Raw genomic sequence first — 18,582 nt, forward strand, 5'->3', positions numbered from 1 at the left:
CATTGCGCTTGTTTTTGTGACATATTGCATTTCCTAATTTACATATGTTGAACCGTCCCCAGTACCTGGGATGAATCCCATTTGGTCATGGTGTAGGATCTTTTTGAAACTGTGTTGCATTGTGTTTGCCATTTTTTTTTTTTTTTGGATTATTGCGTCTGTGTTTATTAAACAGTTTGACTTGTAGTTCTCTTTTTTGGGGGATTCCTTTTCTGGCTTTGGAATCAGGCTAATGCTGCTTCTAGGAATGACTTTGGGGGTGCTCTTTCCCTTTCAAATTTGTCAAAGAGTATGAGGAGTGTTGGCATTAGATCTTCCTTAAAGTTCCTGTGGAATTCAGCAATGAATCTATAAAGTCCTGGCTTTTTCTTAGTTGATATTGTTTATTTATTTGTATTTTTGAGACAGGAAATGCAGTTCAGACAGGCCTGGGGCTCACTTTGTAACCCAGGCTGGTTTTGAACTTGCAATGATTCTCCTGCCTCAGCCTCCTGAGTGCTGGGATTAGAGGAGTGTGCTATCACGCCTGGCTTCTGATAGTTTTTTATTTTTAATTGCCACTTCAATTTCCTTGCCTGCTATTAGATTATCTAGGTTTTTTATCTTTTGGCTCAGTTTTAATAATTTATATGTTATTTAGAAATCTATATCTTCTGGATTCTCAAATTTATTGGAGTACAGGTTTTCAATTAGTTACCTAATAATCTTCTGGATTTTGGCAGTGTCCATTGTAATTTTTCTTTCTTTCTCTTCTTTTCTTTTTTTGTCTTTTTGAGACAGGGTCTCGCTATGCAGTTCAGAATGCCCTTGAGCTTACTTTATAGCCCAGGCTGGTCTCGAACTTGTACCTAATCCTCCTGCCTCAACCTCCCATGTGCTGGGATTATAGGTGTGTGCCACCATGCCTGGCTGCTTTTTCATTTCTAATTGCATTGGTTTAGTTCTTTTCTTTCATTTTTTTGGTAAGATTGGCTAACAGTTTATCATTTTTCTTTATTTTTTGGATGAACTTCTCTTTGATTCTGTATATTGATTTTAATCTTAATTTTGTTAATTTCCTCCCCGATCTTCATAATTTTCTTCCTTGTCCTAGTTTTGGATTCAATTTTTTATGTTTTTCTAGGACCTTGATGCATATTTATATGAGATTATTTATATGAGCTCAGTATATTTTTGTGATATGGGTAGTGACAGCTATACACTTCCCCCTTAGGACTGCTTTGATTGTGTCCTGTAAGTTCTGCTATGTTGTACTGGAATTATTGTTTGATTCTAGGAGCTGTCTAGTTTTTTCATTGATTTCTTCTGAAATATATTTGTCATTCAATGGAGTATTGTTTAATTTCATGCTTTAGCATAATTTCTGAGGTTTCTTTTGTCAATGATTTCTTGCTTCATTGCGCTATGATCCAATAGCATGCATGGTATAATTTCAATATTTTTTGTACTTATCATGCTTTATGTGCTAGCATGTGGCATATTTTGGAGAAGGTTCTGCATGCTGCTGAAAAAAGTGTATTCTGTTGTTTCGTGGAATACTATAGATATCTACTAAGAGAAGGTTAGATTTAACTGATAGTTCTTTGTTGATTTGTTTTGTCTAGTTGATCTATTTGTGATAGTGGAATATTGAATTCTCCAACTCTAATTTCAATGAGGTTTACTTGATATTTTATGTCCACTAGTGTTTGTTTTATGAAGTTAGGTTTATCAGTGTTTGTTGCATATGTTATATTATCTCTTTCTGTTGAATTGTTCACTCAATGAATACATAGTGACCTTTGCCTTTCTGATAAGTTTTGAGGTGAAGTCCACTTTGCGTAAAAATAGAACAGCTCCTCCTGCTTGTTTTGGGGTTCCCACTGGATGGAATATCGTTTTCCCTCTGTTGATTTTTAATCAAGTGCGTTTCTTTTAAATTAAATGTGATATAGCATATCATTGGGTTTTTTTTCTTGATCCATTCTGCTACTCTGTATCTTTTGATTGGGAAATTGAAGACATTCACATTAAGAATTATTACCGAGAAAATATTGACTTTTTTCTGTCATTGCTTTACTTTCCTGTTGCTGATTTTCTTTTCTTCCACTTCCTGCTTAACTGCTTACTCTGCTTCCTGTTTTCATGGCATTATTAGCTTCATTGTCTCTTTCTAGCATATCCTTTCTTTTCTTTTTTTTTAATTTAGAGAAAAAAAGCAAAACAGAAAAAAGGGTAGAAATGATACAGAATTTCATAAGTACTAACATTAAGAAATCACTAATTGATAAATTATGCATTGTTGTCTTAGAAGTAGTTGTTCAAGTTACAAAATCAAAGCATAAAAAGTGGATAGACAAACACTGACACTACAAACTGTTCTATTTGATAAACTAACAAAAACTTAGTAATATGGTTACCTAGCTTGCACACTTAAACATACACGCACATATATTCTTTAGAGCACTTTCTCTTTCATTATTGCAATATCTATTATACATTTTGGATCTTATTACTCTTTCAGTTTTTATCATTTTTAATATGAGAGAGACAATGTGATATTTACAAATATTTCTGATTTATTTCCCTTATGAGTATAGTCTCAAATTGTCTCCATTTACTTATAAAGCCTCAAGACCATCCCTTTTCATAGCCGAGTAATATTCCATTGCATAGACATACCACATCTTTTTCATCCACTCTGTGGTTGATGAGAATTTTGGTTGTTCCCAAGATTTAGCTATTACAAATTGTTCTGATATAAACATGAGTGCACATATATTGCTGAAACATGATCTTTTCAATTTTTCTGGGAAAACACCTAGGAGGGGAATAGCTAGATTGAATGGAACTTCCAAACTTCATTTTTCGAGAATCTTCATACTGATTTCCACAGTGGCTGCATCAGTCTACCCTCCCACCAACAGTGGAGCAGTGTTTCTTTTTCCCCACAGCCTTTCCAACATTTGTTGTCAGCAGATTTCTTGATGACAGCCATTCTTTCTGGAGTGAGATGAAGTCTCAGTGCTGTTTCAGTTTGTATTTGTCGAATAACCAGTGATGGTGAACATTTATTGATGTGTTTATTTGCCATTTGTAAATCTTCATGTGAGAACTGTGTGTTCATCTCAGATTCCAATTTTTGGAGAGGGTCTTTGAATTTGGGGGGCTTATTGTTTTTCAATTCTTTATATGCTCTGGATATAAGTCATTTGCCTTAGCCAGGCATGCTGGCTAAAATTCTTTCCTGTTCTGTGAATTTTCTTTTCACTTTTTGGCGATTTCTTTTGAAGTGCAAAAACTTTTTATTTTTTGTTTTATTTTTTTGGGGAGGAATAATACATACAATCAGAGACAAAATAAACAGTAAGAAATCACTAGTTAATGTTTACATACTGTTATTTTACAAATATTTGTTCAAGATACAAAAGTGTAACATATAAAGTGGGAATACAAACAGTGAGACTGCAAACAGTTCTGTTCAACGATCCAACAAAAACTTAGTAATATGGTTGTCAATCCTATACACTTAAACATACATGCAGTTATCCACATCTTCATTTATGTTGGGATTAAACAAACTAAAGCAGGCTAAACTCATTCTGAACAAAGAATAATAATATTGTTGGATTTCACATCATGACACTCCGGGATCAGCTACTGCAGTGTCTTTTTAAAAAAAATTTATTTAAAGAAAGACTAAACAAAACCAAAAGTGGGTAGAAATAATACATACTTTCAAAGAAAAAAATAAACAGTAAGAAATCACTAGTTGATGATTACAGATTGTCCACTTACAAATAGTTATTCAAGATACAAAAGTGTAACATATAAAGTGGGGATTCAAACAGTGAGACTGCAACGAGTTCTGCTCAAATATCCAACAAAAACTTAGAAATATGGTCATAAATCCTATACACTTAAGCATACATATAGTTATCCGTGTCTTCAATTATGTTGAGACTGAATACACCCTAGCAGGCTAATATCGCTCTGAACAAAGAATAATACTATTGCTGGGTTTCACGTTATGACACTCCAGGATCAGCACTGGGTATTTTAGTGTCTATTTTTCTTCAAAGTATCTGTTCATTTCATCATGTGTCATAAGATCAATTCTTGTAAACTGTTTATAGATTCTACCCATGCATGAGTCTTAGCATGTGTTTCTACCCTTTCTGTATTAGAGGGAGAAACAAAACAAAGCAAGACAAAACAAAACATATTCCTATAAACACATGAAATGAAAAAGACATACAAGATCATTGTACAAGGGGTTCTACCATATTCCTGTGCTGTCTCATTATCTTCAATAGAATTGGCTATATCATCAGACATAGTATAATTTAACATATTAGTACATAACAATATTAATAAAAACACAACTTTGTATATAATATGAAACTTCAAAAGCAGGCAGTTTTCAAACCAGAATGTGTATTGTAGAGTCTTGTCATCTTCAGTGTAGTTGCCTATACTCTCAGACTTGATACTATCAGTCATATCAGTTTTGAATAAAATCTTCTCTGTCTCATTTCTGTTATGCTCTTGTTTGCCATCAGTTGTCTGCTTGTCTTCTTTATTCTGTTTTCTGCTCCATTCATCGAGGCTTCTCTGCCACTGTTCCTGGAATCCTAATGCTTTTCTCTCTCTCTAGAATGCCCTGCAGTATTCTCTGTAGAGTTGGATTGATGGTTGCAAGTTTCCCAAGTTCCTCTTTGTCTTGGAAGCATCTTGTTTCTCCATTAATCTCTAGACAGTTTATCAGGGTATATCAATCTGAGTTGGAGGTTATTTTCTTTCAGGGCTTGGAATATTTTGCTCCAAGCCCTTCTTGACTTGATGGTTTGTGTCGAGAAGTCTGCCATTATTCTGACGGGCCTTCCTTTACAGGTTATCTGTTTCTTGTCTCTAACAGACAACAGCCTTCCTTTGTTGCCCAGAATTGCATTTGCTATTCTAGGTTTCTTCTACTTCAAAATGAATTTTAGGGATATTTTATCTAAATCTGTAAGGTATGTTAATGGTATTCTGTTCTTATATTGAATTTCTGGGATCTTGATTATTAGATGCCTGGGTGTAGCTCTGTTTTGGTTGTAGGTGGCTGGAATTCTGTATGCCTCATACCTCAGAATATCATTTCCTTTTCCTATTTTGGGAAGTTTTCCTTAATTATTTCTGTGAATAAACTTTGTAGTTCCTTTGTTGTACTGCAGCTTCTTCATTCACATTCTTTATTCTCAAGTTATAGATCCTTTTGTCATCTGCTAGCCTTTGTGTTGTTACTGCTTGTTTCCTTGTTATTTTTAAAAAGTTTTTCCCTTTATAATCCCACATTGCAAAATTGTCATCCAGTTTGGATAATCTATCCTTAGTTTCTTTCAAGCTGATTTGCCATCTTTCCATAGAGTTTTTAATTTCCTGGTGATCTCTTTGAATCTGCTTCATGTATTCTATATTTTGTTTATATTCTTCATCAAATGGTTCTCTCCTTTGTTTGAGTTCCTCCCTTCTTCCTTCTATGTCTGCTTTATTAATCTTCTCATATCTTGTTTAACTTGGCTAAATATTTCACTTTTTAACTTGTCTATGAGGTCCTGAAGATATCTCTTTATGTCCACTGGTGCTGATATTGCATGTTTGATGTTCTCATTCTCCTTTGTATTTACCTGTTGTGGGTCAGTGTTCTCAGAGTTGGGACGTAGGGACTTTTTGTTGTTGCTTCCTATTCCCATCTTTTTTGTTTCTTCCAGGAGGCCCCAGTTTCTTTCTTTGTTGGTTACAATTCTTCTGAAGCACGCTGGCTAGGTGATCCTTCCCACTGCCATGTGCTAGTGAGTTGCACACAGGGGTAGCATATGCTGGCCCCTCCCCTTTGGATCAGTCAAGCTGCTGAGGCCTGCACTGTACTACAAAGCACTGCCTGCTCTCCGGGTTAGTCAAACTTCTGGGGCTTCACTGTGTTAGTGTTTGCTGCCGCCATAGGGAATTGATGTTGGATAATCTACTGGGTCTCAGCCAGGTCACATGACCCAGGGCTAGCTTACTCCACAATCCCATTCAGAAAGGGAACAACTGTCTGAAGTCACTGCTGCCCCTTGTACTTGCCAGTCCTACCTGATCCCAGAATGTTGTCCCCTAGAGCCCCCTTTCTGTAGAATGGCTCCACTCCCGTCACTCACCACAGGTGGATGCAGACTCCCCAGCAGCTCAGCTCTCTGTTCAGCTGACTGACCCCCACCCCAACCTCAGTGTGTCTGTGCCTCCGTGAGTTGAAGTGGTGGGACCTCAGACAGCTTGGCAAGTCGCCCTCTGGGGCAGGAGCACTGAACCTTTAGTTGTTCCAATAATGGCACTGGGACTGTATGTTTGATTAGTTCTTCTCACGTTAGTTTCTTCTTGGGATGAGAGACTTCATCTCCCTCTGTTTGGGACTCCCCATGCTGTATTATATTGAATTCTAGGTTGACTATCTCAGGGAGCCTCTGTGGCCAGTGTTATCTATCTGCCATCTTTGCTTTGCCCCTGCAAAAACTTTTTAATAAGATGAGTTCCCAGTTGTTGACTCTTTGAAGTATTTCCTATGTGGTTTGCCTTTTATTCATGAATTCTCTGCCAACCCCTATGTCTCCAAGACTTCTTCCTACCTTGTTTTCCAGTAGATTTAGTGTTTCTGTTTTAGTATTTAGATCCTGATCCATTTTTACTTTAGTTTAGTGCATGGTGATAGGCATGAGTCTAGCTTTAGTCTTTGGCATGTGAAAGCCAATTTTTCCAACTCCATTTATTAAAGAGTCTATCCTTTTTTCCAGTGAACATGTTTGGCTCCTTTCTCAAAGATAAGGTGGCTGAGTATGTTTGTAGTTGTGTTTGCATCCTCTAATCTGTTCCATTGATCTTCAGGCTTATTTCTTTGCCAGTTTTATCACTGTAGATTTGTAGTATAATTTCAAGTCAGGAATTGAGATGCCTCCTGCCTTCCTTTGTTGCCCAGAATCGCATTTGCTATTCTAGGTTTCTTCTACTTCAAAATGAATTTTAGGAATGTTTTATCTAAATCTGTAAGGTATGTTAATGGTATTTTGATTGGGATTGCATTAAATCTGTATAGCAGTTTTGGGAGTATGGCCATTTTCACAATGTTGATTCTTCCTAATCAAGAGCAAGGAATATCCTTTCATTTTCTAAAATCCTCTTAAATCTCCTTTTTTAGAGTAGTACAATTTTCAACATATAGGTCTTTTACATTCTTGGTTAGGTTGATTCCTAAGTATCTCATTTTTAAGATGCTATTGTGAAAGGTGATATTTCCATAACTTCTCTCTCATGGAGTTTGTTGCTTGTGTACAGGAATGCTATTGATTTTTGAGTGGTGACTTTGTATCCAACTATGCTGCTGAATTGTTTATTACCTTGAGTAGTTTTTAATGGTGTTTTTTTTTTTTTTGGTCTACTATGTACAGTATTATGTCATCTGAAAATAGTGATAATTTAACTAACTTCTTCCTTTCCTATATATATTCCTTTTATTTCTCTCTTGTCTGATTGCTCTGGCTAATATTTCAGAACTATACTGAACAGGAGTGGTGATAGTGGACATCCTTGTCTTGTTCCTGATTTTAGTGTGAAAGCTTTGTCCATTTCGTATAATGTATCCTGTTGGTTTATCATAAATGGCCTTTATGAGATTGAGGTAGATACCATCTATTCCAATTTTCTGTAGGGTTTTTATCAAGAACAGGTGTTGGACTTTATCAAAAGCTTTTTCTGCATCTATTGAGATGACCATGTGGTTTTTGTTTTTGGCTCTATTGATATGGTGTATTACCTTTATTGATTTAAGTATATTAAACCATCCCTGAATTCCTGGAATAAATCCTATTTGGTCATGATGTATAGTATTCTTGATGATTTGTGACATTCTATTTGCCAGTATTTTATTGAGAATGTTTGCATCAGTGTTCATTAGTGAGACTGGCCTATAGTTCTCCTCTAGCATATCCTTGAGGATGTTTTTTTGTAGTGCTGGTTTGGTGGTCATGAATTTCTTAAGGTGCTCTTTGTGATGGAAATACTTTATTTTTCCATCAGTTTTGAAAGGTAGTTACAGGATATATCAGTAAGGGCTAGAAGTCATTTTCTTATAGAGCTACTTCACTCCCAAGTTCTCCCGGTCTTTAAGGTTTGTGTTGTTTTGTTTTGTTTCTGTTTTTTTTGAGACAAGATCTCACTATGCAATTCATTGGCCTTGAGCTCACTTTACGGGCCAGGCTGGCTTGAATTTGCAGTGATCCTCCTGCCTCAGCTGGCATTACACGTGTGTGCCACCATGCTCTGCTAAGGTTTGGGTTGAAAAGTCTTCTGTGATTCTAATGCGCTTACTTTTAATAATTATAATTTTTGCTTTTTTCTACCAGCTTTTAAAATTCTGTCCTTATGGTTAACTTCTGAGATTTTTGCTATGATGCACTCTGGAGAAATTCTTTTTTTGATCATGACAATTTGAGGATGTGTATATGTCACTTTATGTGTATGTTTAACTCATTTCCTATATTTGGAAAGTATTATTTCTGTCACGTATTTATTTTGTGCCATTTGTGTTATCTTCTGATTCTCCCCAATTCCCATTAATGTTGGTTTAATCTTTTTTGTGTCACTCAGAGCTGCTGGATCCATTTCTCATATTCTCTTATTTTCAAGGTATCTGGGTAATTGGTCACTGACATCAGCTCTGTCTCTTGATTATGACACTCTGTCTTCATATTGGTTGCGTCTGCAGTTCATCCTTTAAGTAGAATTTTTAATCTCCTGGATTTCTATTTGATATGTTTTTCTGGCATCAGATTTTTTGTTGAACTGGTCATTCGTATTTTGTATTGCTTTGTTGAACTCATCTAGTTTTTCTTATTCCATCTTGTAAGCTCATTGAATGCTCTGTTTATTATCTCCATTGTCTATTTGTTGGTATCTTCTTTGACCTCACCAGTTGTTACTGATGTCCTTTTAAATCTTTTTATAATTTTAATTCTCCTCCCCATTCTTCTACCCTCCCTTCAATCCCTCTTCTCCTTCTTATTTACAAAAGCTTTGTTTCCATTTTTCTTTGTCTTATCTTTTTGTTTTCCTGTCCTTCTTCCCTTCCCCTCCCTAGTTTCCTTATATTTTTGATTAATTCAGCTCTGTGAGTTTTGATTTCATCATCCTTGATGCCCCAGCTACCAATGTGGGAGACTTGGTTGCTTTTCAAGTCATTTCGTGGCCTTGTCTTCCATGTTTGCATTGTTGTGTTTTTTTGTTTTTTTTTTTTTTTTTTTTTTTTTTGCACTGAGGCTTGTGGTCATTTATTATGAAAAGACTTTTTTTTTTTTTTTTTGCTAGTAAGGACTCCTTTTTAGTTTGTGTCTATTTTTCTATGATGCACTGTTGGCCTGGCTAACTTTGTGTCTTTTCCTCTGTTTCCACAATTGAACCATTTTGGTTAATTTAGGAGGAAAGGATGCAGTGTACTTAACCCAGTTGAGTTCTCTTGAAAAAATCACAGTATTTTTAATGACACAAAGGCAATTCAGACATTGACCTACAGAGAAAATCTATTAATAATAATAACTTTGCCATCCTGATAATAACAACTAGATCAATAATAATAGCATTCAAGACAAATTATATATTCACATGCTTAAGAACCAATATTGTACTACCTGCCCTTAAACATAGAAAAGACATCTATAATCATTGTATAAACATGCAGGCACATCAAATATTGACATACAGTAAATATCTACTAAATGTAGCAACTATGTCTCTATTAACAACACTAATAGTATAGTGTTAACTATCTAAAGATCAGTAAAGCTTAATTGTTATACTGGTAAAGACATAGGAATGAACAGTAGGAGAATGAAAGAAAAATTTGAAAGATTAAGCAATGGAACACATGAAGCAGGAAGAAAAAAGTGAGATAAAGATCCTGTTAAGGAGTAACAGGAAATTAATAGAGTTAGAGAAATATACCAGAAAAGAAAAAAAGAAAGAAAAAAGAAAAAAAATGTTAAAAGGAAAAAAGAAGAAGAAAATGGAAAAAACCCTTCCAATCATCCCCTCCTAAGAAAAACAATGAGAAAAAAGAAAAAAATGAGTATAGAAAAATAATTCTGTATATTTGAATGTGTGGCTTATTTTCATGATCTACAATTTTGGAGTCCAGCAAGTCACAGCTTTTCCTCTTAGCCTTATAGCCTATAGATTTGTGAAGCATCTTGCCCTGTTTGAGAGGCTTCTCTGTCCATTCTCACCCAGGAGTGTCCTTGCTTACATTTACAGATGGGGAAAGAATTCAGATCTCTGATCTGTGCTGGATATTTGCAGCAGGGTGAAGGTTCAGGCAGCCCACTGGACTTTGTGGCAGTGCTTTCAAACTGAGCCACTTCTGGAGGCCACACATGCAGAGCCTGGCCTTTTACCGTGGAGGGTAGGGTCCACATCCTTCCTGGTTTGAGTTATGCTTCTTGTGGGTTCTGTGTCTCAGAACCTGATTAACACCCTGGCAGTATGGTTGTTGCTGCACTGAAACCATTTGCCATCTGTAGCTTGCAGTGTAAAAGGAGTCACTTTTGGACTAAAACCACATGTTTTTTTCTCAGTTTACGTAGCCATAGGTTTGTCTTGGGTCTAGGGCTGCTGGCCTGTTGTGTTGTTACACCTGACCCTGGGGGCTCACCTTGCATCTGTAGAGACAGGTTCTGCTCCCCAGGAGCTGGATGAGTTTCCAGACTGCTTTGTTCTTTTCTCTGCATTGTGTTCCATTTCTCTACTTTCTCTGTCCACTGCCTCCCAATTCTAAGAAATGCATTTCTTAGTGTTTTCCTCTTTGTCATTATTTTCCAGGTGTCTGGATTCCAGGTGCCGGAGAGGTTGTACTTTTCTGTCGGTCTCTACTTCACCATTTTAACACCTGTTTCTTTAAAATGTATAAAATACGCTCTGCTGATTTTTTAAAAACTAAATAAAGGTTTGTTTTTTCCCTGATTTCCTGTATGTATATGTCTTATCTGTGTAATTCTTTGTTTAGCCCAATTACTATCTTTCTTGGACCTCACATGGGCGTAAGGATACTTCTGATTTCAGCCCAGGAACTCTATTTTAGCAAAGAAAGTGTTTAGGATTTTCACCTTAGCCAGGCTTCTTGAGAATTTTACTTTTCGACTCTTATTGAGATCTGCCTACTTTTCTTTGCTTTTGGCACATATTTGGTGGTTTTAGGTGTCTTTTAATTTCCCTGAAAGTGGAATTTGGAAGTTTAACTTCTTTCCTATGCTTTTGCCTTTGGGATCACTTCTATTAAAAGAAGGAGGGAGTATTCAGGCCAAAAGTCAGTGTTCACATTGAAATTTTAACAAAAATGGTCAAATGGCACTTTAAAGTCTTTCTACTTACATTTTTACCAGCTTTGTCTGAGAGTTTGTATTTCCTTATAACTTCTTAAAATTTTTTTTCCTCAATAAATGGGCAGAATATTCTATCTTGTTTTAATTAGATTTTCTTAAGTAGTAGCAAGATTAAACACATTTTTATATTTTATTAGGAGTTTAATCATTTCATTAGTGAATTGCCCCTTAAATCCTTTGTGTGGTTTGCTAGTCTGTGACCCTCTGCATGTTCTATACAAGTTCTTATTTGTTATGGTTATTAACTTTGCTAATCCTTTCTCAGATCTGTTCCTTCTCTTTTAACATATTTATGCTATCTTTTGTCATATAGAATTTCCATATTTGATGCCATTTGGATAAGACTTTCCCATATCAATTTAAAAATATTCAATTATTTTCTTGTAATAACTCTCAGTGTCTCACTTTTATTAGTATTGCACATGGGAGTCGTCTTTGTATTTCTAAATGAATAGCTAGTTGTCTTTTCAGTACTGCTAAGTAATGTAGTCTCTCTCTCTCTCTCTTTCTCTTTCTCTGTCTCTTGTTTTGGTGCTGGGGATTAAACCCAGGCCCTCAAACACACCAAGCACCCACTGTACCACTGAGCTGTACCCCTGCCCTATTTATTTGAATCTTCTATTTATTTGAATCGTCTCCTTCATTTCGCACAACATTTTCTTATTTGTTGGTCTATTTCTTAGTTCTTTGTTACACCTGTGAGGTATTTTTGTTTTAGAGTCAAACTATTTCTAATTTTTGATGTTTAGTAGGGCAAGTTTGCTCATTAGCCTTCTCTTTCAAAATCATCTTGACTATGCTTGCACATGTTTTCTTCTGGATGAATATATAGTGAGCTTACTAACTTCTTTATAAAAACCTACCTATTGTGATTTTTGTAGACTCAGACTGAGTTATAGGTCGACTTTTGAGTATGTGCATCTTTATAATCTTGTATCTTCCTTTCCAGAAACAGTACATTGGACAATTTATTTCTTTATGCAGAGTATTAGTTTTTTCCATACAAGTCTTACAGTTCTTTTAGATTAATTCTTGTTGCATTTATTTTATCACTTTATTGCTCTGTCAATAGTATATGTGTTTTGAATTACATTTCTGGTTGCATGTTGCAGGTATAAAGGAAAGCCATACCTCCCCTTTCCTCATTCCTGTTTTTCATTTTGGGTATTTAATGGCCTCACTCTACTCATAGTTAATTTTCTTGTTGATTCACCTAAATTTGTTTGATACTTCATCATTACAATGTGCAAATTTGACAGTTTGGTCTCTTCCTTTTCTGTGCATATACATAGCTTCTCGAATGACTTGTGTTGGTGATAGCTGCCTCTATCCAGCTGAATTACAGTGGTGATGGCAGGAATCATTAGCTAGGAGTTGACTGTTAAGACTCCCTTAGCTTCATCCTTACCTTGGATTTTGTAGTAGCTTTTTGTTAGTTTATCAACTTGAAGAATTTTTCTTCAGTCAGTATTTGTCAAGGTTTTTTTTTTTTTAAATAAGGAAAGATATTTCATTGATCACATGCTTCTAGTATATTTTTTAAATTTAGGATATGTACATATATATGTTTATAAATATGATTGGTGTACAGTTTTGTTTAACTTCTCCCTACTATCAGAGCTATGGTGGCCTTGTGAAATAAGCTGAGATACTATTTTCCCTATACTTTGAAATGGTTTATATAGCCTGGGATTTATCTCTTCTCTAAAAACATGGCAGACTTTAATTAAATTCCCTAAAAATGAAGCTATTTCCCCCTATTTTTTGTTATCAGTCTCTAAGAAAGACTTATTTGAATTCTTTTCAGTACCCTACCATCTCTAATAAAACATTCAAAGATATAAATTTTTAAAACTTTTTGATGGCTTCATTCCAAGTTTTAAACTTTCTTTTCATCCTTCGTTGATGATTTTCATTTTGATTTCATCTTTGACCTAAGAATTATATTTAAATTAAAATTATCTATATAAGATAAATCTTAAACATCTCATTTCTTTCCTATTTTGAATTCTATTGCCTTGCGTTAGTGAATGTTGACTATGAGGCTTCCTTTGCAGTGGGCTATGCTTTGGGGTGTCTCACGTGTATTTGAGGAAAATATGTTCTCTCTTTGGGTTGGGTGCAATTTTCTGTCTTATACAGCTAGATCCAGTATTAACTGTGTTATTTGTATCTTTTCAGTAGTGTCCAATAGAGCTTTCTGGGATGATGGACATGATCTGTGTTTTCTCTGTCTGATAAAGTGCCTTCTGGCCACACATGACCATCAAACACTTAAAGGTTTGTGTGTTGCAATTGACGAACTGTGTTTTATTTTAACTTTTATTTATTTATTATTTTAAGAAGAGAAATGATAAAAATAAGAATGAAACAATTTCAGGTTAGTAGTACAGTTAAAATAATTGATACATTGCGTGTTGTCTTTGTAGTAGCTATTCAGAGTATAAAATACAAATGTGGAGTCTTGTCCAAACATTATTAGCAGAAACCTTTATTTTTAATGGACTGAGACACTGTTTGAGTCTGTTAAGGTTTGAGTCTGGATGTTCCCCCAAAGCCTCATGCAATCATGGGGGCAGGCTTCTAGAGTTTGTGACTCATGGTCCAATGCTGGGATGATAGGTGCAAGTGATTACCCATGTGGGTGTGGCCTGCATACAATATAAGGGGCAGAAAGTCTTTTTTCTGTGCTCCTCACCGTTAGCTTTTGTTGCTTGTGCTCTTTTCCACCGCCATGAACTCTTGCCCTCTGCCATAGGCCACTCTGCCTTGGAGCCATTTGAGGGTGGCCTGAAATCTCCAAAAAATGTAAACTAAATAAACCTTTCTTTCCATAATTTTCAGCACCAGGTATTTTGTCTCAGTAATGAAAGTAACCCAGACACTAGCTGTATAACTATCTTAATGATCTTGTGTATACATATTTTTTTTGGTTACTTTCTTCCTTTCCCCTTTCCCCTATCACAGTTTGTCTTTTGAACAGTTTCTTTGCAATTCACAATATCTATTATACATTTGGATTTTATTTACTTGTTCAGTTTCTGTGTGAGGCAATACCATGTTCACACATATGAGTCTGATTTATTTCACTTATGAGTATGATCAAGTTGCATCCATTTACCTATAGAAGTCTCCAGTGCATCCTTAATTATGGCTGAGTAGTACTCCATTATATTAAAAACCACATCTTTTTTTATCCATTCCTCAGTTGGTGGGCATTTGGGTTGTTTACAAGATATAGCTATTACAGTTTGTGCTGCTATAGACCTGGGTGCACATATATCATTGTAGTATGATGTTTTTGATTCTTCTGGGGAGATACTGAGAAGGGAATAGCTAGGTCAAATGGGACCTAGCTTTTAGAGGAATCTCCACACTGATTGACAAACTATATTTTAAATTCTGTTTAAATGTAATTATTTTAAACTTAGATGTAAGTAATGATGCTTAAATAGACTGTCATATGGGTTATATCTGTATTAGTAAGTAGTTTTGGTACTTAGTTTCTGACTGATGTCTTCAAGTCTACATTCTGATTTAGATTTGATGATTTGATTCTTTGGTCTAAGGATTTGTTTTTTTCTCAACCCTTGGAATTTTTTCCACTCATTATTTATTTGAGTGTATAATTTCTCTATATTTGTTAATCTCTCTTTTAATGTTTGGTCTCTTGGATTTCCGTTCTCCTAATCTTCTTTTCATATTTCTGTTTCTGTCTAATTGCACTGTGCTTGAGGGTTTTGTGACCCAATCATCCCTTTTCTGGATCTACTGTTAGATGTGTTTAGTTTTTTTTTTTTTTGTACTGGGGATCGAACTCATGACCTTGTGCTTACCAGGCAAGCACTTGAGCCACTGAGCTAAATCCCCAGCCCTATGTGTTTAGACTTTTATTCAGCTGTTAATTTATGATCAAAATTTAAAATCTTTAGACATTTAATCTTTATGGCTATTATTTTTCTTGTACCTTTCCATATGTACTGATTATCCTTATTCTAAAGATTTACTGTTTTCTATATTCAGTCCCCTTCTTTGGGTATTCTTGTCTGTGTATATGTGTGTACCCCTTTCATGGTAGTGAGCTCCTCATGTGTTTGCTGGATGTTGGTTGGGGTCCTCATTATGTCTTAGAGTTTTAGTTGATCTGTGGATGCTGAATTGTTTTTTTTTTAATTTTATTTAAGAGTAAAAAGAGAAAAACACAAAACAAAACAAAGCGGTGTAAGGGTACACGTAATACAGAACTACAAAAAAAAACCATAACAGTAAGAAATCACCTGTTAATAGATTACATATTATCATCTTGGAAATAGTTGCTCAAATCACAGTATCAAAGAATACAAAGTGGACATTCAAACAGAGAGACTGTAAACAGCTGTGTTCAGTGATCCAAAAACATTGATATAGTCAGCTATTTAACACCCCTAAACACACTTGCTGTTATATCCGTTAGAGCTCTTTTTTTTCCCCTCTCTTTTTTACAACAAAATTTACACATTTTGGATTTTATTATTCCTTAGTTCTTATTACATTTTGGGGGGGGAGAGAATAAAGTCAAATATGGCAAAACAAAGCTGTCAGTCAAAACCAAGGATAAACATAGCACATGATATAGAACAGAGTACAAGGTTATCAGCAATGGTTATCAACGTTGTCTCTTGTTTCTTTAAAAAGAATTGCTATCTCATTAGATATTATAAAGTTGGACAAAACAGTAGAGAACAAGACCAATGAAACTTAGGCATTGTAAACATTACAGGACTTCCAAAGGAGACAATAGTCAAACCAGAATGGGCATCTTAGTGAATCTTATTGCCTTCAAAGTAGTTGCCTATACCCTCAAACTTGATACTATCATACAGAATGGAACAGAGTCTAATCAGTCAAAACAAGATCGTGGGAGTATTACAGGACTTCAAAACAAGTTAATAGGAAATCAAAAAGAGTTACTATTATATATCCTAATTTTTAAAATTTTTCCCCTTAATTAAAACAAACATAAGAAATAACTAAGTAATTTTTTTAAAGAATAAGGGAGAGATTGAGATAAAAGAGGACATAACAATATAACAATAGAGGTCAAAGCATGACTGTTTCAGCAACCTAGTGCTTCACCACCAAATAACCCTACTTAATAGTAGTTACCATAGTGTCTGTCTTTTTCCTTGAAATATTTGGATAAAACTTCATATACTATAGCTTCAAATATTTCCACATCAAGAAGCCCAGAATAAAGCCTTTCTAATTAATAAGTGAAAATTTTATAAGGCTTCAAGGCCACATAATGGGGAATCATGATTACCACATATTTTTATATACTTGAATCATTACTTACATTAGGGAAACTATTCGGTATTCACACATGCGAGATTGATTTATTTCACTTATGAGTATGGTCTCAAGCTGCGCCCATTTATTGATAAATATCTCAATGTGATCCTTCTTTATAGCTGAATAATACTCCATTGTATAGAAATACCACAACTTTTTTATCCATTCCTCAGTTGATGGACACTTGGGTTGTTTCCAAGATCTGGCGATTAAAAATTGTGCTGCTATAAACATAGGTGCACATATATCATTGTGGTATGATGCTTTCAGTTCTTCTGGGAATATGCCTAGAAGTGGAATAGCTGGAATAAATGGGATTTCCAATCCCAACTTTTTGAGAAATCTCCAGACAGATCTCCACAAAGGCTGTACCAGTCTACACTCCCACCAACAGGGCAGGAGAGTTCCTTTTTCTCCACAGCCTCTCCAGCATTTGTTGTTGGTTTTCTTGATCCTGGCCATTCTTTCAGGAGTGAGATGGTATCTCAGTGTGGTTTTAATTTGCATTTCTCTAATGATCAATGATGATAAGCATTTTTTCATGTATTTATTTGCCATTTGCATTTCTTCATCTCAGAATTGCGTATTCATCTCAGATGCCCATTTTTGGATTGGATCTTTGAATTTTGGAGGTCTGAGTTTTTTAAATTCTTTATATGTTTTAGACAAGAGTCCCTTGTCTGAGAGAGAGTTCACTAAAATCTTTTCCCAGTTTGTGGGTTTTCTTTTCACTATGCTGGAGATTTCTTTTGACATGCAGAAACTTTTTAATAAGAAGTGGTCCCAGTTATTGATTCTGGGAAGTATTTCCTGTGCGGTTTGAGTCCTGTTCATGAATTCTCTACCTACTCCTATGTCTCCAAGGTTTCTATCCACTTTGTCTTCCAGTAGATTTAGTGTTTCTGTTTTAATATTCAGATCTTTGACCCATTTAGATTTTAATTTAGTACATGGTGATAGATATGGGTCTAGCTTTAGTTTTTGGCAAATGGAGAGCCAGTTTTTCCAGCACCATTTATTAAAGAGACTGTCGTTCTTCCAGTGAACCTGCTTGTCTCCTTTATCAAAGATAAGGTGGTTGAGTGTGTTTGTAGTTGTGGTTGTATCTTCTAATCTATTCCATTGATCTTCGGCTCTGTTTTAATTCCAATACCATGTTGATTTTACTACTGTTGCTTTGTAGTATAACTTCAAGTCAGAGATTGTGATGCCTCCTGCTTTGTCTTTGCTGCTTAGAATTGCCTTTGCGATTCTAGGTCTCTTCTGGTTCCAGATGAAATTTAGGAGTGATTTCTCTAGATCTATAAGGTATGTTGATGGTATTTCTATTGGGATTGCATTGAATCTGTATAACAGTTTTGGGAGAATGGCCATCTTCACAATGTTTGTTCTTCCTATCCATGAGTAAGGGATGTCTTTCCATTTTCTGAGATCATCTTCAATTTCCTTTTTCAGTGTATTATAATTTTCACTGTATAAGTCTTTCACTTCTTTCGTAAGAGTAATTCCTAAATTTCATTTTTTTGCTTGCTAATGTGAATAGTCCAGTTTCTCTTATTTCCCTTTCTGTGATTTTGTTGTTCATGTATAGGAATGCTATTGATTTCTGAGTATTGATTTTGTATCCAGCCACATTACTGAATTTATTTATTGTATCTTAGAGTCTTTCAATGGAGTTTAGGGGATCTTCTATGTAGAGTATCATGCCATCTGCAAACAATGATAATTTAACTTCTTCTTTTCCTATCTTTACCCCTTTTGTTTCTCTTTCTTGCCTAATTGCTCTGGCTAGTACTTCCAGTACTATATTAAATAGGAGTGGTGATAA

This window comes from Cavia porcellus, unplaced genomic scaffold, assembly GCF_034190915.1.
Source record: "Cavia porcellus strain 051 isolate PalLab524CR breed Dunkin Hartley unplaced genomic scaffold, mCavPor4.1 scaffold_5, whole genome shotgun sequence".
NCBI lineage: Eukaryota > Metazoa > Chordata > Mammalia > Rodentia > Caviidae > Cavia > Cavia porcellus.